Source organism: Camellia sinensis, chromosome 7 (assembly GCF_055761805.1).
Source record: "Camellia sinensis isolate YWXY chromosome 7, ASM5576180v1, whole genome shotgun sequence".
Classification (NCBI taxonomy): domain Eukaryota; kingdom Viridiplantae; phylum Streptophyta; class Magnoliopsida; order Ericales; family Theaceae; genus Camellia; species Camellia sinensis.
The window spans coordinates 188059098-188082660 of NC_138967.1; positions in this window are offsets into that span (position 1 = coordinate 188059098).

Below are 23563 nucleotides of genomic sequence, written 5' to 3' on the forward strand. Positions count from 1 at the left end.
TTTTCGCAAACGTAAGTCTGTTTCTCTTGAACGTAGGCTCATCCAAATAAAGAGAAGTTCCCATGATGCTAGCAATGTAACCCAAACCTTCTTCAGTCCAAAACTCCAAAGGAACATTATACAACTTCACCCACAACGGCACACTCGAAAATTTACACTTTGTTAGTTTTAGTCCAGGTTGCCATTTTTTAACAACAATTAATCTAGCCCCAACGTAATAGGGGCCATCTTCCAAATTTTTTTCTATAGCCTCTTCACTTTTTACTTTAAAAATAAAAAACCCATTATCAATGGAGACAACATCCTCAAGCAAATTTCCCCAAAGTTTCTCTGCCCAAGTTTTCACATAATGAAAAGAGAATCTTTTATCAGTGAAGTATCCAACCAAGGCATTTTTCCAATGAGAAAAGCCTTTTTTTGAGATCTCTATAGGGACATTGTACATGCCATCTATTAGGTTATCAATTGTAATGACCCCGACCTCCGATTAATGCTAATTCATGATTAATTATGCTTAACAGTAATTTAGGAAGGATTTGGGATTTATTTGCATGTGTATTATATTATTTATGTGTTTTTATCTGTTTGCCATAAAATGATCTGTTCATGTTTTGACTTGAAATTGTGAAGTGGAAGCCTTATCGGCGTTCGAATCAGAAATTGACTTGATTTATGTGATAGTTAGGAGTTATAGAATTTTATGGTAGGTTTAACTAAAATTCGGTTCGGAGCGATTAAATTAGATTAAATCATGTTAATTTATACTTGTTTGAGTTGTTACACAAATGCCACTTGGTGACTTATTTGAGACTAACTTCATTACACTTAGAAACATCTCTCCTTAGCCATTTTTTCTTGTCCAAACCGTGGGATAGAGGGAGAGTGAGAGAAACTTGAATTCATCTAGAGATTGGGCTTGGAACATAGAAGAATTGAAGAGGCTTGGCAAGTTTCAGCTCCTAGACTTGGAATTCAAGACTTAAGGTAGGAGATTTCTCTTTCAATTGTGAATTTCAGATTAATTCTTTCATGGTTCATGGTTAATTAGTGTCTAAAGTCAAGAATTGGTTTAAATGTTAAATTGAGTAGTAATTCATGCATGCATGCACAAATTTCCATGTTTTGAGTTTGAATTCTAAGATTTCTTCCATGCATGTATTAATTTCACTCACATTGTGGCCATTTATCTTGTTATCCATCAAATTATCAAGTTTGATCATGTTTTGGAGGGTTTGGTTTCAAGGAGATTCTTGCATGTTACATTCAAGTTTTGTTCTTGAGATTTTATTTGAAATTGTGTTCAATTGACTCACCCTTGGGCTTTGATTTTACAAATTGATCTTTGAAACACCTTATACTATGAGTTTACAAGTGTTTTCCAGAAAATGGGCCCAAGAGGTCGAGTTTTGAGGTGTTGAATACTTGGTTTGAGCTTGGGAGGCAAATCTGAAAATTCCAGAATTTGGCTTCCTCGCTCGAGCGAAGGATTCCACGCTTGAGCGACCATCGTTTGTTTAGAGCTATGCTTGAGTGAAGGAATGGTGGCTCGAGCATAAATTGCAAGCTCTCAGGTTTTTGGTGCATGCAGACGCACGCTCGAGCGACGAGACCTACGCTTGAGCGAAGAGCTGTGTCTCACGCTCGAGCGAGCATCGAGCGGGCATCGAGCGTAAAATTTTAACAACCAGTACTTTTGCATTTTTATAGACCGCTCGAGCGAAGGAGTTTACGCTCGAGCGACCCCTCTGTTTTGACAAGCTCGCTCGAGCGAAGAAAGCCACGCTCGAGCGAGACCCCTGTTTTCAGCAAGTTTTGAAAAATATTTTCCAAGGCATCTTTGCATCCTCATTCCATCCTAGGCATTCTTAGGCCATGTTTTAGACCCCATAATGAGGATAGGAAATTAGAAACACACTAAGGGTCAATGAAATAAGTTTTGTGCAATTAGATCGTGTGTTTAAGTGTGCATCTGTTATGTGTTATGTAGGTCACGTGCCACGTACCGTTTGACCAAGTTTACTCTGTCTGTCTGTCTCAAGGCCCACTGTGAGTAATAACTCTGTAAAGTTATGTTTAACCTATGTATTTTCTGACTGGTACGGTATAATCTGTTTTCTGAAATACTATCTTACGAATGATGAATGAATGTCCAATTTTCTGAAAAGTATTTGTGGCACCCTTAGTTCACGTGGCCCTCGCCCGGGGGTAACAATACCGCGACCAATCTGCATGTGGCCCTCGCCCGGGGGTAACAATACCGCGGCCAATCTGCACGTGACCCTTGCCTGGGGGTAACAATACCATGGCTACTTGCGCGCAAGATATGGACCTTTGTGGTCGTTGGTACGAACTATGTATGTGGGTTTTTAGACCAATCTGATCCGATAGCTAATGGGTGTACCACGTATGATCTTATGCAAAATCTGAATATGAAAATGTATATGAATCTATTTTTGTTTGAAGTATGATTATGCTCTGATTTAAATGCTGGGTTCTAACTTGTGCTGGACATCATTCATAGAACCCTTTACTCTGTTATTATTCACTGGGCTTTCGCTCACAGTTTATATTATGTATGTAGGTGAGCCAGCACATGACTAGGGCCAGAGTTGACGGCCTTCTGTACTGTTTTGTCAGCCAACCTTTGTGCCTTCCGGGGAGGTTTCGATTGAAGTTTAATGCCATGGCTGTTTTTGTATTTCATGCTAGTCTTAGTGTTTGCACTGTATAGTCAGATCCTGGGAAATTCACTTCTGTAATTATTTTGTAAATATTGGTGTCCTTGACTGGCATGTTTATGTATATATAAATAAGTTTTAAAATGTTCTGTCCCATGTACGTTATCACAGCTTATTGGACCTTGTCTATTTTGTATTATTGCTTCTGCAGCCCCTTATTACTTGATAATCTGTTTAGAAGCCTTTGGTAATCCACGGATTACTGGCTGGTTACGGTGCTAAACCTATAGGGACGGGTTTGGGTCGTGACATCAATCTTATGGGCACCTATTTTATACTTCATTTTTGACACATTGTTAATCTCTTCTTTAAGTAAAGAGCTCCAAGCTTGTAGAGGCTTACCTGATATAACAGTTGTATCACCATCAAGACATTCACCCTTGCCAGATTGTGTGTCTTTCATATGTAGTTCAATGAAATCTTCATTACTACAAGCTCACACATTTTTAACACTCTTTCGTTGCTTGGTACCAATTACTTCTCTCCTTTGATCAACACTGGGTGACCCAAGTTTATTTGACATTATCATTTCATTTGCCGCCAGTGAGGAAACAATGGCCAATGTTGGCCACTGCTCAAGATCAGTTAGCACTCTAGTTGGTGTGTTCCATACATTAGGTGTTTGGTGCTGCTTTGATGATTGCTTAGTTGAGGCTTGCATTTCCACATTCATTTGCAACCGTGGTGTACCAAGATTTCCACACAAACATAGATCGACACAATCACACTCGATTGAGCTATCCTCCGATTCCACATCCCTTAATTCCTTTTTGTTTTCATTTGAGGGCCCTTGCCATGGTCCCACAAAATCTCCAGATATGAGAGATTTGCGGGCTACTCGGATGTATGTAGACCTGCGAGGGAGTACAACAGGCATCTCATCGGTAGATATTTGAGTATCCACCTGATTATCAAACTCCTTCAAGGAGACCTTGGTTGATTTGCACTTAGCAGATTTACATTTTGATTTACTCTTGGCTAATTTGCTCTTAGCTAGTTTGCCCTTCTTTATTGATAGCTTGCTGCCTTCTCTATCTCTCTCTCTCTTTCTCCTTAATCATCTTATGACTTCTCAGTAACAGAAGCTCACTTAGGCATTTTGTCGAACAGGTGGAAGGCAAGACTAGCAAACACTCAGGTTTTGCTCCGGTTGCATAGGAAACTCTTCACCTTAATGCACCATTAACTTAGAAGATGAGAGGGGAGATCAGGAGCAGAGTGGGTACCGTGGAGAACTTGGCCGGATCGCTGAACAGAGATCAGAGACGGCTGAAGAAATCGCGAATGAGAGAGAGAGGCAAGGTTGCTCTTCACTTCAATCGCTGGCAATGGCGCGACTGCGAACCAGCAAGGTTGCTCTTGCTCTCTGCTTCTCTCTCTCTCTCTCTCTCTCTCTCTTTCATGTTCGTGTTCGTGTTCTCTGGAGTCACCTCTTGATTTATCCAAACATGTGATTTGGTAGGAGAGAATCACTTTTTTTCCCCTCTCTAAATCATCCAATCTCGCATTTGTATTTTTCATGATTCATGTTCCTTTCTCTCTCTTCATATTTTCTTTTGGGTGAAAGTTTAGAAAATAATTTATATACAAAAACTTCACATTACTCTAAATAAACTTATAATATTAATAGACAATCCATAATTAAACCAAATGCATGAATCACAAGGATATAATAATCTCATTAGTAGCAATGTAATTTTTGATATTTTTGTCATTCAAACATAATCTCCAAACAAATAATGTGATTAGATTTGTAATAACGTCTTTGTTCATTCAATTTTTTTTTCCCTTCCCATAGTAATGCTATGATGATTAAATTTTTATACCAAATTGACTTACCAATCAGAGGTGGCACCTTTCATTGAATTATTATTTGTTGGTAATAATTGAAGATGAGAACCCATGGTTGTCAACTTTTAAATTGCTCAATTTCTATGCCAGTAAACAAAAATGCCATATACTTATACTTTTAAAAAAAAAATTAGAGTATATTTAAATTTAATATAATGTGAACTAAACTCCGAATAAATTTGATTGATATATTTTAAATTCTTAATATTTTTCTATATACATTTTTCTCTGATGGGCTTTGAAAACGAGCCCACGAATCATAAAGACCCAAAGAAAGATCACAAACGGGACAAAGAATGTATTGAAAATTGACCCAAAGTAAGGCTTTCAAGCCCATGGGCCATTGAGGAACTTGAACCACACAATTTATTGGGGCACCTAGCCCAAGCCATATATTATTGGATGGTCCATATGGTCCCACAAATCATCTTATTTTTTTCATTCCATGGTGCACCTCGGGGCGGATTTGTAGTGCTCCGCTTTCCGTATCATGTTAAAATATGAAATAAATAAGTAAAAATAAATGTTAAGTGGTGCTGATTCTTTGGAGATGTTGTATTTTTGTCCAGAACGTTATATTGTATTATCTTAAAAATGTTTAATAATTATTCTGAGAACGATGTCATAAGACTAAATATATATAATAGATGGTCTAGGGTCAGCACATAATATGTATGAGATGTGTTGGAACAATCTTCTGTGTATAATAAATAAATTGAAACAAAATTAAACAAATAAAATAAATAACGTACTGAATTTATTTTACCGAACCAAATGAATAATAAAAAGATCAAGTCGAGTGTGTGACACTCTGTCCTTAAGACAGATTCGCTCCGCTTCGATGCTGACGGACTTATTGTTCGGCGAACAAAATCCTTATGTTCTATACTCTCTTTAATTTTTCCCTAAAATAATATGAAGAATAATTTATGCAAATGAGCAAAATGGGACAACAAGAAATATGTAATTTTCAGACTATTTTTGGATTCCAAACACTGCTGGAAATGCTAGTATTTATAGGCAATAAGATCTGACCGAACAGGTATGTTTTTTGAACTTAACAGGTGCAAAAAACCTTTGAAGAGGTTCAGTTTGAAAACTAGACAGATCTGTAACTGCAGCAGTTAAATAACTGTCCAGATTTTGAATCTGTCTGGCCAGTAATGCATTTGTCCGGGGTTCAACAGATTGGCAACCTGTTTGGACTGTTTAAACTGTTGTGGAATTTGTACTTGAGGAGGTAACACTGGACAGAAAAATTAAAATTAAAATTTGAATTAAATTAAATTTTCCTGCAAGTATTTTTTGGAAAATTTCAAATGAATTTTGTCCAAAAAATTAATATAAGAATCGACACGACCCACACTGAGGCCCGGTACGGTTCGACTCGGCCGGACAAACGGCGGCGGGGCGCGGGGGCGTGTGTGGTGGTTTGGGCTAAGGTTCACTTTGTCCATAACTCCTCCCTTCTACAAACTTAGGGTGCCCTTTGGGGCCCAACCCAAGTGTTGTCAACTAGAACTTATATACACACATAAGTTCTCTTCAAGTTTCAATGTGGGATAAGCCTTACAAGGAAACCCATATTTAATTCTTTAAATGTCCATTCCACGAACCCGAAAATGACGTCAAGTTCCCATTCACTCATAAATAGTTTTGACGAACCGTCTTCACCGTGTGACTTGCTACGCAGTAAGGAACACATCACTTTTTCGGACCCACCCCAAAAGATTTTTGGGGCCCACTCAATTTTGGGCTCAAAGTTGGCCCAAAATAAGCCTATATAAAACCAACTTTCCAACAATCCCCCACATGAATAGAATTTGACGGAGAGAAAATACAATAGCATGATCTAATTACAGACATAAATTGGAAATATTCTACAAAGGTTAGGTAGCTTTTGGCTTTGAACCTTCTCTTGTGAGACACTATCGGATACCAGTAAACATGATGTCTTGGACTGGTCAGCTATTTGTGTAAACCAAGACAATAAAACTTACACAATATATCCCCAGACATAGTTTAGTTCTCACTATTGTGTTCATTTTGGCCATGAACAACCTGGTCTTTCACAAGTGCCTTAAAGATTTGTAGCCCTTCACAAATCTCATAGTACCGGCTCAGTTCACACTCATATAGGTGATTCTTATGAAGAGTATCCTGTCATACTCCACTAGGTTTACCTAGATATAAGTGTTAGACTTATTTATTTTGATGATTTATTTAATTATGTTTTAATTCATTTGAAAGAGAAAAATAGAATCCAAAATTTATTTTGATGATTTATTTAATTATATTTTAATCAAAATTTATTTTGATGGTTTATTTGAAAAAGAAAAATAGAATCAAAATTTATTGTCCCCTTATTTCTCACCTAAACCTTTATCCTAAATGTTGTTAGAATGTATTTAATATTTGATTAAATCAGGAGTTCAAACAGCCCAAAACAAAAGTTCAAATAGCCTAGCACAGCAGCAGGCCAAAAGGTTCAAAAGGTTCAAGTAGAAGATATTCAAATTAGTAATGATGGAAGTACAACGGCTATAAACGGTTATAAAAGTTCAAAAGGCCAAAAGGGCCAAAAGGTTCAAGTGGAACATATTCAAATTTGTAATGATGGAGTGGAAGATATTCAAATTGGTAATGTTAGAAGTACAGCGGCTATAAACGGCTATAAATTCAAATGACTACAACAGCTATAAACGGCTATAAATTCAAATGAATACAACGGCTATAAACGGCTATAATTTTCATTATATATACCAAAGCCTCTAATGTAAACAAGTGACAAAAAACCTGAAAATATTCTTTGATCTATAATTACTCACATTTATTCTCAGAAATTATACACTGAGCCTTATAGCTTTATGCCCATCTTTCCTGTGTCAGGTTTACAGAAAAATCAAAACTTCATTTTATATATCTATCTTTGAGAGATATTTATTGTAAGCTTTCTTTGAAAGCAAAAATACCATTTCATCTTGTAAAAGTGTTGCAAACACTGTGTTCTTGAAATCTTGAGAGTGATTGTGAATCACCTAAGATTTGCAAGGGTTTGCGCTTGTGAAGTCTATGTAAAATCCGTGAAGGATTGCTCCATTTGTAAAGAGGTTGCTAGCACTCCTGTGAAACTAGAAGATAGTGAAAAATCTCAAGTGAAGCTTGAGGAGTGGACGTAGGCCGAGTTGAAGCCGAACCACTATAAATTTGTTTGCCTCTCTCTCTCTTATCTCTTTATTTTATTTTAAATTGCCATAGCTATATTTCACATTTTTACTGTGCTAAAATGATTAACTGACATAGTTGTTAAGACACTTGTTTTAATTATTTTTATTTCATTAATTATATTTATCTATTGTGCTAGTCAAAAATTTTATTAGGGTATTATTAATTTTAATTGTAAAAACCTAATTAACCCCCCCTCTTAGGTTGTCTTTTGGGTAACAATAAGAATCATTAAAATTTTACTTAACCTAAAACGCTGCAGACATCACTATTTTATCATAGAAATGGGTAGGAGTTTGACTCCCTAGTGATCCTTCTGAGTCATACACAACTCGGTTGTCCCTTTGAACCTAGATCTTGGGATCTCCAGTCAACTAGGCTAGGTTACCGTTGTGGTAACTCTTATTTAATAGGCTTAAGTCCCATTTCCCTCAATAAATTCTCAACTAGCTCTCCTGCTAAGCTTTTGGTTAGTGGATCCGCTATGTTGTCTTTAGACTTCACATATTCAATGGAAATAATTCCACCAGAGAGTAGTTGTCTCACGATGTTATGTCGACGACGAATGTGTCGTGACTTACTGTTATACATATGACTTTGTGCTCTACTTATTGCTGATTGACTATCGCAATGTATGCATATAGTAGGGACCGATTTTGGCCACATTGTAATATCTTCAAGGAAATGGCGAAGCCATTCTGCTTCTTCCCTAGCTTTATCTAAAGCTATGAATTCTGATGCCATAGTAGACCTAGCAATGTGTCACGACCCAAACCCGCCCCTATGGGTTTAGCACCGTAACCGGCCAGTAATCCGTGATTACCAAAGGCCTGCTAAACAGTAATATCAATAATACAGAGTACAGGGGCCGGCGGAAGCCAAAACAGTAATAAAAGATGTCCAATGAGCGGTGACAATCTGTATGCAAAAAGACTTCTCATACATATACACATTCAAACCATAGCAGTATGTACATACATCAATTACAGGTATTCAGGTTAGGGACCAAATCCCTAATTAACAGTACAGTAACAGTCTATACAGTCTATACATAACAGAGACAGATAGGGTGAATCTGAGACACCCCAAAAGCAGCCTTAGCTTGAACAGATCCGGAACCTCGAAGTGAGGCACAAAGGTTGGCTTGACAAAACGAGGCTTAGCCTGACGCTTCTAGCAGCGGTCTGGTGCTTGAACACCTACATATATATATGAGCAGTGAGTTAAAGCCCAGTGAATAACATATGCGTAAGAGGTTAAGAATGAATGTTCTTTCAGTATTGAAAATAGTCATTTATCAGTATATCAGTCATTCAGTTTGTGGCTCATAATTCATGCCATAACAGTCATTCAGAAACTATAATAGTCATATGTGGTACATCCAATAGCAAAACAGTACAGTAGGTCTTAACAGACCGAGCAGTCAATGATGTCCATCATATCAGTAAACAGTAGTAGTTCCAAACATGGGAACCGACAGAGATCTCTGTGACAGTACCAGTACAGTACAATAATAGTAAATTGCTATGGATGCCACGAATGTAATTCCCAAATAGGACAAGCATTCATTCAGTAAGAAATACCATTTCAGAAAGCAGTACAGTTAATCATTCAGAAAATATTCATGATTGAACATATCTTTATAACATTGTTACTCACAGAGCACCGGGCTATAAGCAGCTAGAGCGTCCTCGGATGCCAACCCTACACAGTTACAGGATGAACACACACTAAGCTACACAGTTGGGAAAATAATAACTTAATCCCTAATTTGTCTGGGTGCAGTTCTACATCAATATCCTCATTAAGATGCCTTAAACTAGGCCTAGGAATGCCTAGGATGAAATGAGGATGCAAAGATGTACTTTAAAACACTTTTCAAATTTTTCAGAAAACAGAGGTCTCACTCGAGGGTGGCTTTCTACGCTCGAGCGGACATACAGACAAAGGAGCTCCGCTCGAGCGTGACTTCCGTCGCTCAAGTGGACTGTAAGCTACAGTAAAAATACTGGATGCACAAAAATCACACTCGACGGGCGCTCGATCCACGCTCGAGCGTGAGACACAAGTCCTCGCTCGAACGTGCATTCCCTCACTCGAGTAGACTGTAAACACATGTAAAGTGCTGGATACACGCATTTCACGCTCGCGTCACTTTCTACGCTCGAGCGGACTTCATGTATTCAGAGTATACGCTCGAGCGTGGAGTTCCTCGCTCGAGCGTGGGTCCAAAATCTGGATTTTCCAGATTTGAACCTCAAGCTCAAAACTCAACTTTAAAGCATCAAATTCGATCCTCTTGGACTAATTTTCTGGAAAACACTTGCAAACTCATAATTTTGCCAATCAACTTTCACTAACGGAATCTCTTTGTCAATCCGTTAGTGAGTTAAAGCCCAAAGGTAGTTCAATTAAACACAATTTTCAAATAAACTTCAAGAACATGAAGAACAATGCAAATTCAACACATACATGGGTTCCTTGAAACTCCAATATTCTAAAACAAGATCAAATGCAAGATTTAACTTCAAAACATGGTGAGTTCATGGACTATAACAAAAATGTGGACATGCATGCAAGAATTTCTATGAAAACAACCTCAAACTTCATGATATACACATGCATGCATTATTTAAGCTTCAATTCAACAATCTAAACCCAAACTTGACTTCAATCTCTAAACTTCCATGAACCATGCAAGAACTAATTTAATTCACAGTTATAAGGATAAATTCCTTACCTAGGTTCCTCAATTACAAGAATGAAAGCTCAATCATGCAAATTTCCTCCAACTCTCTTAATCTCCAAGCCAAAATAAGATGAAATCACTCTATCTCCTATCTCTCTCTCTCTCTAGTCGGTTAGGCTCAAGAAATGGGCTGATGAAATGATATAAAATAAAGTCTCAAAGTGTTGAAGAGATAGGCCACTAAGTGGCAAAAGGGTAAATAAGTCTAACTTATGTGATTTAACACTATTTAATCCAATTTAATCATACCAAATCACATTTCAATTAAATATACCATAAAATCACATAAATTCCAATTAGCATAAAACATTAATCAATTTCGGATTCGGCCACTGATAAGGCCTTCAATTTGCAATTTAAACATAAAACATGAACATATCATTTAGCAGTCAAACAGATAGATTTGCATTTAAACTAATACACTCAATCAATTAGTTCAGAATTTCAGTCAATCAGTCACTTAACATGCTTAATCATAGATTAGCACTAATCAGTGGTGGGGGTTGTCACAATCTCCCCTCCTTACAAAGAGTTTGGTCCTCCAAACTCGAGTTACCTTTATTTTGGAAGAATACTGGATCCAGAGGGAACAGTTCAGGATATCTCTTGATCATATCGTCTTCCCTTTCCCAAGTGGCATACACGCCACCATGGTTTTGCCAATCAACTTTCACTAACGGAATCTCTTTGTTCCTCAACTTCTTGATCCGTCTGTTCACAATCTGAATAGGCCGTTCTTCATAAGTGTAGTCATCACTTAGCACTACACGGGTAGGCTCAATCATATGAAAAGGATCCCGGAGGTAATCCCTCAACATTGAAATATAGAACACGTTATGCATATGCTCTATTTCAGGAGGAAGCGCTACTTGATACGCCACCGGATTGATTTTCTCAATAATCTCATACGGCCCGACATATCTCGGCGCTAACTTGCCTTTGACTCCAAAACGAGTCTGGCCTTTCATTGGTGTCACTTTAACGAAAACATGATCACCTACTTCGTACTCTCTGTCTCGCCTTCGGACATCCGCATAACTTTTCTGTCGGCTTTGTGCGGTTTTCAATCTCTGCTGAATCAGTTTCACTTTTTCAGTAGTTTCCTGTACAATCTCGGGCCCAAGCAAAGGCTCATCTCCAACTTCTGCCTAGCAAATCGGAGATCGACATTTTCTGCCATATAAAGCCTCGAAAGGCGCTATACCAATGCTTGAATGAAAATTGTTGTTGTAGGCGAATTCAGCCAACGGTAGATGACTTTCCCAATTTCCTTGGAAGTCAAGAACACACATTCTCAGTAAATCCTCCAGAGTCTGGATGGTTCTTTCTGACTGGCCATCTGTCTAAGGATGGTACGCACTACTCAGTCTCAGTTCAGTACCCAATGCTGTCTGCAAACTTTGTCAAAATCTCGATGTAAATTTCGAGTCCCTATTAGAAACAATGGACACAGGCACTTCATGCAATCTAACAATTTCATCAATGTAGAGTATAGCCAATTTGTCCGCATTATAAATTGTTTTGACAGGTATGAAATGAGCAGATTTAGTCAGTCTATCAACAATAACCCAAATTGAGTCCATACCTTTACTGGAGCGAGGTAAACCAACAATAAAATCCATAGTGATTTGTTCCCATTTCCACTCTGGTATTGGTAAGGGTTGCAGTAAGCCTGCGGATCATTGATGTTCGGCTTTAACTTGTTGGCAATGAAGACATTTCGATACAAAATCAGCAATTTCTTTCTTCATTCCCGACCACTAGAAATTCAGTTTCAAATCTTGGTACATTTTCGTATTTCCTGGATGAATAGACAGTTTTGAATTGTGGCCTTCTTGCAGAATTCTTCTTTTCAGTTCAAAATCACTCGGTACACACAATCTTCCCTGAAATTTTAACACATTATTTTCAAATTTGAAATCCGGCCTCGGTTTGGATTCCTGTTCTTCGATGACCTTCTTCAAAAAGTCATCCTATTGCTGTTTCTCTTTAATCTCTTCAATCAGTGTCGATTGAGCAGAAATAGCGGCTATTGTTCCACCTTGTTTACACAAAACAATCTTAATTTCAAGTCTTTCAAGGTCACATAGCAATTCTTTTTGCCCGGTGAGTAAACAGGCTAAATTTCCAATTGATTTCCGACTTAATGCATCGGCAACGGTGTTAGCTTTTCCTAGATGGTACAAAATTTGTAGGTCATAATCTTTTATTAGTTCTAACCATCTCCGCTGCCTCATGTTCAGTTCTTTCTATGTGAAGAAGTATTTCAAACTCTTGTGGTTAGTATACACCTCACATCTTGCCCCATAAAGGTAGTGACGCCAAATTTTTAGTGCAAACACTACTGCAGCAAGTTCCAAATCATGGGTCGGATAGTTCTTTTCATGCGGTCTCAGTTGTCGAGAAGCATATGCAATAACTTTACCATTCTGCATTAAAACACATCCCAAACCCTTATAAGAAGCATCACTATATACAGTATAACCATCCGTACCTGAGGGTAAGGTGAGAATCGGTGCAGTCACTAGTTGAGTTTTCAACTCTTGAAAAGCTAATTCCCTCTGATCGGTCCAGTCAAATGATATCCCCTTCTGAGTCAGCTGTGTCAGTGGTAGGGCAATTTTGGAGAAATCTTTGACAAACCTTCTGTAATACCCGGCTAAGCCTAGAAAACTTCGGACTTCGGTAACATTTGTCGGTCTAGGCCAGTTCACTACTACTTCAATTTTCTGTGGGTCAATTATAATACCATCCTTACTGATCAAATGTCCCAAAAACATCACACTGTCTAGCCAAAATTCACATTTAGTTAGTTTTGCATAAAGTTTCTGTTCTCTTAGGGTCTGTAGGGCAATGTTCAAACGATGTTCATGTTCTTCCGTGCTTTTAGAATAAATCAAAATGTCATCTATGAATACAACAATAAAGTCATCGAGGAATGGTTTAAAAATTCAGTTCATAAGGTCCATAAATGCAGCAGGTGCATTGGTAACTCCGAAAGGCATAACTAAGAATTCATAATGTCCATACCTCGTTCGAAAGGCAGTCTTTTCAATGTCCCCTGTCTTGACTTTCAACTAGTGGTATCCAGATCTAAGGTCAATTTTGGAGAACACTTGGGCACCCTGTAACTGGTCAAATAAATCATCAATGCGAGGCAATGGATATTTATTTTTCACTATTACCTTGTTCAGTTCACGGTAGTCAATACAGAGTCTCAGTGAGCCGTCTTTTTTTTTCACAAATAAGACTGGTGCGGTAATAACCCTGATATGTAATTAGCCACTAATCCGTAATCAACGATGCTAATGAGAGGATTAAAATAAATTATGTGTTTATTCTGTATTTTGCATAATATTTGGCTTTTTATCTGTTGCTTGTAGAAATATCTGTTTAGATTTTCCACTTTAATATGTAAATTGAAAGCCTTATCGGCATCCAAAACCGAAATTGATTACATCAATATGTTATTTGGAATTTTTAGAACCTTGTGGCAAATTTTATTAAAATTTGATTCAGTCTGATTGATTAAGTCATGTTTGGTTGGCCTAATATTCTAATTATTGTATTTTTGGCACCATAGCTTTACATGAGCCTAATAAGCCCATTTGGACTCAATTACTTCATCTCCCTTGAGTGGAAAAATCTGAGAGTTTACTTGAGAGAGAGAGAGAGAGAGAGAGGGCATTCTAGAGAGAGAGAGAAGAAAAGATTGAAGAGGAATTGAAGGAATTCACCAAGATTGTGCAAGTACCTAGCTAATTCAAGACTATAGGTATGAATTCAACCCCTAATTTATGAATCTAAGTCATCAACATAAAGATTATGAGTTTAATTGTGAATATTGAGCCTAGGATGAAGATTTGAGTTACAATTCATACATGCATGCATGAATACATGGAGTTTTGACATATTACGTTTGATTTTGGGCATCTATGATGTTATCATGAGTTATTTGGCACATGCATGTGTAATTCATCATATTTTAAAGCTTAAATCCATGTTTTGAAAAGGATTTCCCTCATGCATGGAGTCTTTGAGCTCAATTTACTAGTTTCATGAAGTTTGAAGAAAAGAATTTGAAAGATTTTACATGGATGCTTTGTTTCTTAAATTTCAAGATGGAATGTGAGTTTTTGGCAAAAACCTTGGGCCATGATTTTGTGAAATGATCCTAAATTTTTCATGTTTTACAAGTTTACTATGTTATCTCAAGTTTTAGGGCCCAAGAGATGTGTTTTGGATGGTTGAATTCGAGTTTTGAGCTTGGTGATCAAATCTGGAAATTCCAGAATTTGCATCCACGCTCAAGCGTGGGAGTTCACTCTCGAGCAACCACTCTGAGTGCATGCACTCCGCTCGAGCGACCAAAACTCCGCTCGAGTGTGAATTGCAAGCTCCCAGAAGTTTTATGTCATTTACAGATCACTCGAGCGAAGGAATGTGCGCTCGAGCGACCCCTCTCATTTTGCATGTCCGCTCGAGCGAGGAAGTCTACGCTCGAGCGGGGACCTTATTTTCAGAAATTTTGCCTAAGTGTCCCAACTCTTGTTTTGGCATCCTCATTGCATCGTAAGCATTCCTAAGCCTTAATTAAGCTTTGATAATAAGGTTATGGATTAGAAACACACTAAGAAAAGAATGTACCAAGTTCCGAGACTGCAAGTGTGTGTGTGTTTTAATCAATGTGCTAAGTATGAACAAGAACCAACGTAATGAAAGTTAAGCTATGTTGGCCATGTGAACGTGTAATAATGAGATATGTTGTGTTATGTACATTTGTGATTGTAGGTCAACGTCTGAAGATTGATTAACCGTTTGCGAGAACCATTGTGAGTAACGTTATCATAAAGATACGTTTATATGAAATTAGGTTCCAAATGAAATGTGATAAGCTATGATTTCTGTTATGATATCTGTTTTACGTGAACGAACATCTCAAGTTTGAAACCTATTATGGCATCCATAGATAGTCCCAAGTCATGGGGGACGGCATGAAAATGCGGGTCCATGACATACAAGTTTACGAGATCTCGTTAGCCACTTCATTGTGGTGATATGTGTTTAATCAGTATCCGGAACCGATTACTCCAGTCGGAAGACGTTCTGTGATGTGTTCTATGGGATGTACCATTATTATGTTATGATATGAGAATGATTATGCTATGATCTGTTTTCTGTTTATGATATGTTCGGATTTCGTTCACGAACCCCTTTACCTTAATGTTATTCACTAGGCTTTAGCTCACTGTTTGTATATATATATGTATAGGTGAGCATTCCGGAGTTCAAGTCTGGAGACTTTTTGTTTGGATCTGTGTTCTGTTGTTAGCCAGCCATTGTGCCTTACGTGGAGGTTCCCGAAGTGTCCTGTGTTCAAGTTCTGTTGGTCCTGTGTATATATATGACTTGATGTAATTTTGTTGGTTGTACTTCAGATACTTTAATGTGTGTGGGTATAATGTGTGATTGACTTTTGACTATGTATATAAAGTTTAAATATTCTATTTCATATAAGTCAGCACAGCTCATTGGACAACTATATTTATGTACTTGCTTCCGCTAGCCCCCTTATTATATGCTTATCTGTTTAGAGGCCTTCGGTAATCCAAGGATTACTGGCCGGTTATGATGCTAAACCTATAGGGGCAGGTTTGGGTCGTGACAGAGTGGTATCAAAGCACGAGTTATACCGCACTCACGTGTAACGCCCTCAAAATAGCAACATTAAATCCATCAGATAAGACATGCATTTACATATAAGCTAACCACATTCTTTTATTCATTAAAGTTCCATTACATAAGTATTACATGTTAACATCAAAACAAAATGCCCTACGGGCTTACAGCTTTCCAAGTTAACACTTGGTTACAACAAAAGAGTACTAACTCGTTTACACATTAAGCCCTTGGCTTGAAGTTACATGTAATACATCAAAAGTTAAGCGACAAAAGTATGTCTGCCTCTAGCCTCCCAGCTATGTCCTTGGAGGTGGCATGCTTCCTGCACCTGAAAATGATATTCCCATATAGGGTGAGCCACAGCCCAGTAGAAATATACTAAACCAACCATGAACGATGACTAAAAGATTAGCAATTGATAGATGGCTAACACAGATACATTCACATAAATTACACATTTATGTCATACAACTCACGAGTCTAAGTTACCTTTCATTTTCCCTTTTTCAACAGATAAGCATGCTAGCTCTATCATCATTTCCACAGATATGTATAAAAACTATATCCCACATTCAGATAAGCATATAAGCTATATCCACATTCTCAACAGATATGTATAACAACAATATCCCACATTCACAGATAAGCATATAAGCTGTATCCACACTTTATCAAGATAAGCATATAAGCTCTATCTTCACTTCTCTAGACAAGCATATGAGCTGTATCTACGGAGTTCATCCCCTATCTTCTCCCAACACTATCCGGTTTAGAGGTACATCCCCTATCTTCCCCTAAACCGCGGAGTACATCCCCTATCTCCTCCTCTACACATAACGTATACAAACACAATGGTTCTATATACAATCACCCAATACATACAGTTAATGTATTCTATCAACCGTCAAGTTCCATGACACATTTCATTGATTAGTTTCAGTTTGCCTAATCATCATGCATTGTCTACAACAATCACGACTATCCTCCACCGATAGCCCAAAGCAGTTATTTCTAAACAGAAAATAAATGCACAAATGGATATTCAGTCAACATTTCATTTTCCACATTTCTCACCATTAATTATCCCAATTAATCAAACAATGTAATTAGGTCAATTTCCATAATTAACATTCCAACCCTTAGGTCCCATTCTCATCAATGATTTAACATTCATTCAATTTCTCTATGCCAAACATGCATCCAGGTTTATTATGAATAAAACCCCAACTTTTGTAAAATTACACAAAAGCCCCAAACTTTCACAAAATTACCAAACCAAGCCCAACATCTCAAAATACCAAAATTTAAAGACAAAATCCATAGAGAGGAGTAGGATATCCCTACCTTGAAGTTTTAGCCAAAAAGGAGATGAAGACTCGAAGATCAACTTGCTCCAAATCCAAACTTTTTCAGATTAAATCGAAGCTCTCAACACCCTCTATCTTTTTAACAAAGGCCCTAGGCTAGATCCACACTCTAGGGAGATCAAATCTTAGAGAGAATATAAGTGTAGAGAGAGAGAGTCTCGGATTTAGGTTTTGGATCAAAAAGAAAGTGAAAAAGTGATGTTTAAAATCGCTACTGTCCGCTGATATAAAACACGCTCGCTCGAGCGAAGGCTTGGTCGCTCGAGCGACCAGACACAGAAAACTCTCGCTCGAGCCAAGAAGTTCTCGATCGAGCGAAGAAAAACCCAGACCGCTCGAGCGAAGGAAGCTCGCTCGAGCCAAGAAAGACAGTTCTCAGGTCCAGAACCAGGTGCAACCGCTCGCTCGAGCGAGCCACTCTGGCTCGACCCACCAGACATGAACCCCACTCTCGCTCGAGCGACAAACTCCTCGCTCGAGCGAAGGTCTAAAATTCTGGGCAGCAACACTAGGCTCCCGAACACAACCATCCTGTAACGAACCTGCCCAACACATTCTATAACTCAAATATGAAGAAAAAAGGAATGTAAACATGATAATAACCAACTACCAACATCCACGGACACAAGTCCGGATCACTGTACAACAAGGGTAAACCCGGGATCGCTATACACGTATCCATATGAGCTATAGGATGTCCTAGAAATGAAATAGGGACATTGTATTACTATGTTTGAGTGTATGAACACATCCCTATTGGAAATACATTGAAATGAAACCTTTGTGCATGATCAAAGAAGTTAAGTGGAATAACATGTAATGTTAATTTCAATATCGAATGTGGAGTCTGTGTGAATATGAACGTATGAAAGTAAGAGATCATGTGACTGTATCTAAATTGAAATGAAAGTATAACACGTCTGATATGAAATGAAATGTGGAATCACTGAGAGTTTTCCTTATATTAATAAGCACCTTGTTTATGTGTAGCCCATGGAAATGACAAGGAATATAGATGAATCTGAATCTTCTAACGCTAGAATTAGCCAGTTAGAAAGAATGGTCGAAGCCTTAACCAAAAATCTGAAACAACAGCAACAAGGGCAATTACATGTACCTGAACCAACTAATTATGATATGATAACACTGACACAGAAATACAATAAGATGAAACCACCGGAATTTCAGGGGGGTATTGAACAGTTAAAAGCCGAGGCTTGGGTCTTAGAAACTGAGAAAATATTTGAGGTATTTCCGCGTATTGAGGCACAGAAAGTTTTGTTGGCAACATTCACGCTTAAAGAAGAAGCTAGGAGATGGTGGATGTTAGTACGAAATGATAATGAAGGTGTGACATGAGATAGGTTTAAAGAAATTTTCTTCAAAAAATACTTTCCCCAATGCATCCAAGATAGAAAAGTATTTGAGTTTGAACAACTAAAACAAGGCAAAATGACTGTGGCTGAATATGAAACGAAATTTACTGAGTTAGCCTGTTATGCGCCTCACATGATAGACACTGACTACAAAAAGGCTAGGAAATTTGAAGGTGGGCTTGACTTAGATGTGTTTGATCGAGTTGGCGTCTTAAAATTGCCAAAATACGTGGATGTTCTTGATAGGGTCTTAATGTCCGAGGCAAACGTAGCAGCCTTGAAAATATCAAAACCAACATCATCAACTGAATCAGAAAGAGTGAAACAGAAGAAACAGAAAGTCGAAATGACTAGCAATTCGATAACTTCTGCAAATGAAAAATCTAGGGCGAAAACTGTGAACAAAGAAAGACAGGGAAGTAATATGAACAATGGTATACCTACTTGTAGAGAATGTGGGAAACAACATTAGGGCGTTTGTCGCCGCCGATCAGGGGCTTGTTTTAGATGTGGTCAGAAAGGGCACTTGGCTAAATCTTGCTCACGAACTCATCCGAACAACACCTAGAGGCAAGGAAGGGTTTACACCCTAGCTCCAGAAAATGCTCGGAATACTGAAACAACTAACGCAGGTATCACCTTAACTATGTGCAATTGCTTGTATGGGAATTTGTGTGGAAGTGTACATTCCTTAACTTGATGTAGGTTGTAGACATGTTGATTGGACCAATTGAATCATTAAAAATTATAAATCCTAGTTATTGACTATCTTGAAGTAAATTTTATGTGAGATGCTCGGAACCTTATGAACTTAACGAATCACCTGTGCTATGAGAATTGTTGGGACTTGTAAATGACGAGAATGTACTGGGTTAGATCTTGTACCGTAGTACAACAATTCAATGTGAACTGTTAGGTATGACCTTTTGAACTATGCTAGAACTATCGAACATGGGAATATATCATGATTGACTATAATTTGAGAAAATCTGTATGACCGTGACTTGAACTGAACGGTTATGTATTGATTGACATCATTGAATGATTAGACCCATGAACTCGAATTATATACGTGAACCGTCGTGTATGGAACTTCTGAAATCAAGAACCCATGTCAGTTTGGAATAACAAACTTTTGCTTATGAATTGCGAATGAATGCCTAAATGACCATTGATTCTAGACTCGTATTCGTACACATATGTCCTTGCTGGTGCACTTTGAGACCTACTGCCTGATGTGAACTATGTGTGACGCTTCAGACCCTTTTGTTTAATAACTACCTATGCTATGGAAAATGTTTGGACTTATGTATATGCATATCTATGCTTGTGGATGTTATTAGACTTTGGACATACTCATATATGACTGTACCTTTGCTCAGAATGATCGATATGTTATTTGTTTTGATAACTTGACCGTTGGGATTATGACTCTGGAATTGTGTGATTAAGTAAAGACCCCGAGCGATAAACTCTAAATTGTGAACCACGATTGTTGTAACTTGATAAGACTGTTTGACTCGACTAGTGAGCCTATACTTTAGGGACTGTACGACCGATTTGAAACTTCTGTATAACAATCCGCTATAGTGTACCTTATGCTTACTTCTTGATATGAACAATGACATACCTGTGCACCCACATGTGAACTTACTTGGAGAATGTAACATTGTGTATGACCTAACCTCTTCGATATGAACTATTGTGACACATAACTCTGATGTGATTTGAGAACCGAGGAACTTAGAACAATCGTAGAACTATTGACTATGCACCTAAGCGAATAGAGTATGAACTATAGAACCTATTATGCTTCGCTTGGAAATAGTAAGGATAGAACTTCCACCTGATCTAACCTGATAGAACCGTGGTTTGATAAGACCTTTGTTTAACTGATGGAACTTCTGTTAGATGACTCATGCTTTGAACTTTTATTCGATATGACCAGGTGGAACTTTCATCTGATATGACCTGATTGAACTTTCATTGATTTGATCTAAGGAGACCCTTATTGAGAGCTACTATCTGATTTGAGTACATTATGAGGGACTGTGAATTTCTTATGATCGAATAACAGGGCCGTGTTGCTAAGGGAACTAACCGAATGAGAATTAGAATCAATCTTGAACCCTTAGGAAGAATGTGAACTGTCAACAACAGACTATGTGATTACGAATAGCTTCTTACTATATGCCTGTAACCGATTGGGGGAAAACACGTGAATGCGATTACAAAATTTGGTAACTTGTGCTTGGGGAATATGGGAATACCGTATACATGACACGTGGTTAATTACTCCGGTATTACCGTTACTACCATGAACTTGGTTGACTAGAGCATGATTGTTTTGGTGTTATTGTACTTCAAAACTGACGAGATTTATGGCAACAGACTGGTTGATTATAAACTCTAACTACCTGGGGGAATATGTAATCAGTATGACTGCTTTCGTGTTGACACATAGTACAATTGAATCTGTGGAAACTGAGGCTGGTAAATAGTATATGAATGATTACTTCGGAATTTCGTTTACTGCTATGGGGTTAATGTACGAAATTGCCTTGTATTTCTGCTATATTTTGGGTGACTTGGACTGGCTATAATGGATTACCGAATTGAAAACCAAGTTGAACAAAGACCGGATGAATAACTCGGAATGAATAATCAAATCTCTGTGACTTAACGGGGGACATTACTTATGAAAATGGAAACAGTGTGAATCTATGACCCCGATAAGTACTTGATATAAGTAATGTGATTAATAATGTAGTATAGTTGTGTTCAACGGTAATCGTTTTCTGTATGTCTAATGGGGATTTGTTTTCTGAAATATTATGTCTAATCTCTAATATGTATTCGTGTGACTCTTGGTATTATGTGATATCTGTTAGCTGTTACCCGGTATCGGAGGTTCCTTTATGGAACTTATTTCTGTCTACACTCTGTTACCCGTACCGGAGGCCCTGTCATGAGGGCTCAGCTTCTGTTCTGTTCCATTACCTGGATTCGGAGGTTCCTTTATGGAACTGGTTATTTATAACCATCACGTGTCTGTATCTGTTCTGTATCTGCTATATCTATATCTGTTTTGTATCTGCTATATCTGTATCAGTTCTGTATCTGCTATGTCTGCATCTGTTCTGTATCTGCTCTGTTATGCTGATAAATGCACTACGTATGTTTAAGCCAGAATTGTGACACCTGTGTATGATCTGGGCAAGAATATGAAAATGAACATGTGTATGAATCTGTTCTAGACTAAAACCTGAGTGTGTATAAGACTCTGTTTCGATAGGAACCCTAATCTCTGTATATGGTTACGTTCTGTCTTGTAAAGAGTTGAAATTATATTTCTGTTGAACATCGTTTCCTTTAAGATAACTTAAGTTTGGAGGACCAAACTTCTTAAGGTGGGGAGACTGTAATAACCTCGATCTGTAATTAGCCACTAATCCGTAATCAATGATGCTAATGAGAGGATTAAAATAAATTATGTGTTTATTCTGTATTTTGCATGATATTTGGCTTTCTATTTGTTGCATGTAGAAATATCTGTTTGGATTTTCCGCTTTAATATGTAAATTGAAAGCCTTATCAGCATCCGAAACCGAAATTGATTACATCAATATGTTATTTGGAATTTTTAGAACCTTGTGGCAAATTTTATTAAAATTTGATTCAGTCTGATTAATTAAGTCATGTTTGGTTGGCCTAATATTCTAATTATTGTATTTTCGGCACCATAGCTTTATATGAGCCTAATAAGCCCATTTGGACTCAATTACTTCATCTCCCTTGAGTGGAAAAATCTGAGAGTTTACTTTTGAGAGAGAGATAGAGAGAGAGAGGGCATTCTAGAGAGAGAGAAAAGAAGAGATTGAAGAGGAATTGAAGGAATTTACCAAGATTGTGCAAGCACCTAGCTAATTCAAGACTATAGGTATGAATTCAACCCCTAATTTATGAATCTAAGCCATTAACATGAAGATTATGAGTTTAATTGTGAATATTGAGCCTAGGATGAAGATTTGAGTTACAATTCATACATGCATGCATGAATACATGGAGTTTTGACATGTTAAGTTTGATTTTGGGCATCTATGTTGTTATCATGAGTTATTTGGCACATGCATATGTAATTCATCATATTTTAAAGCTTAAATCCATGTTTTGAAAAGGATTTCCCTCATGCATGGAGTCTTTGAGCTCAATTTACTAGTTTCATGAAGTTTGAAGAAAAGAATTTGAAAGATTTTACATGGATGCTTTGTTTCTTAAATTTCAAGATGGAATGTGAGTTTTTGGTAAAAACCTTGGGCCATGATTTTATGAAATGATCCTAAATTCTTCATGTTTTACAAGTTTACTATGTTATCTCAAGTTTTGGGGCCCAAGAGATGTGTTTTGGATGGTTGAATTCGAGTTTTGAGCTTGGTGATCAAATCTGGAAATTCCAGAATTTGCATCCACGCTCGAGCGTGGGAGTTCACGCTCGAGCGACCACTCTGAGTGCGCGCACTCCTCTCGAGCGACCAAAAGTCCGCTTGAGCGTGAATTGCAAGCTCCCAGAAGTTT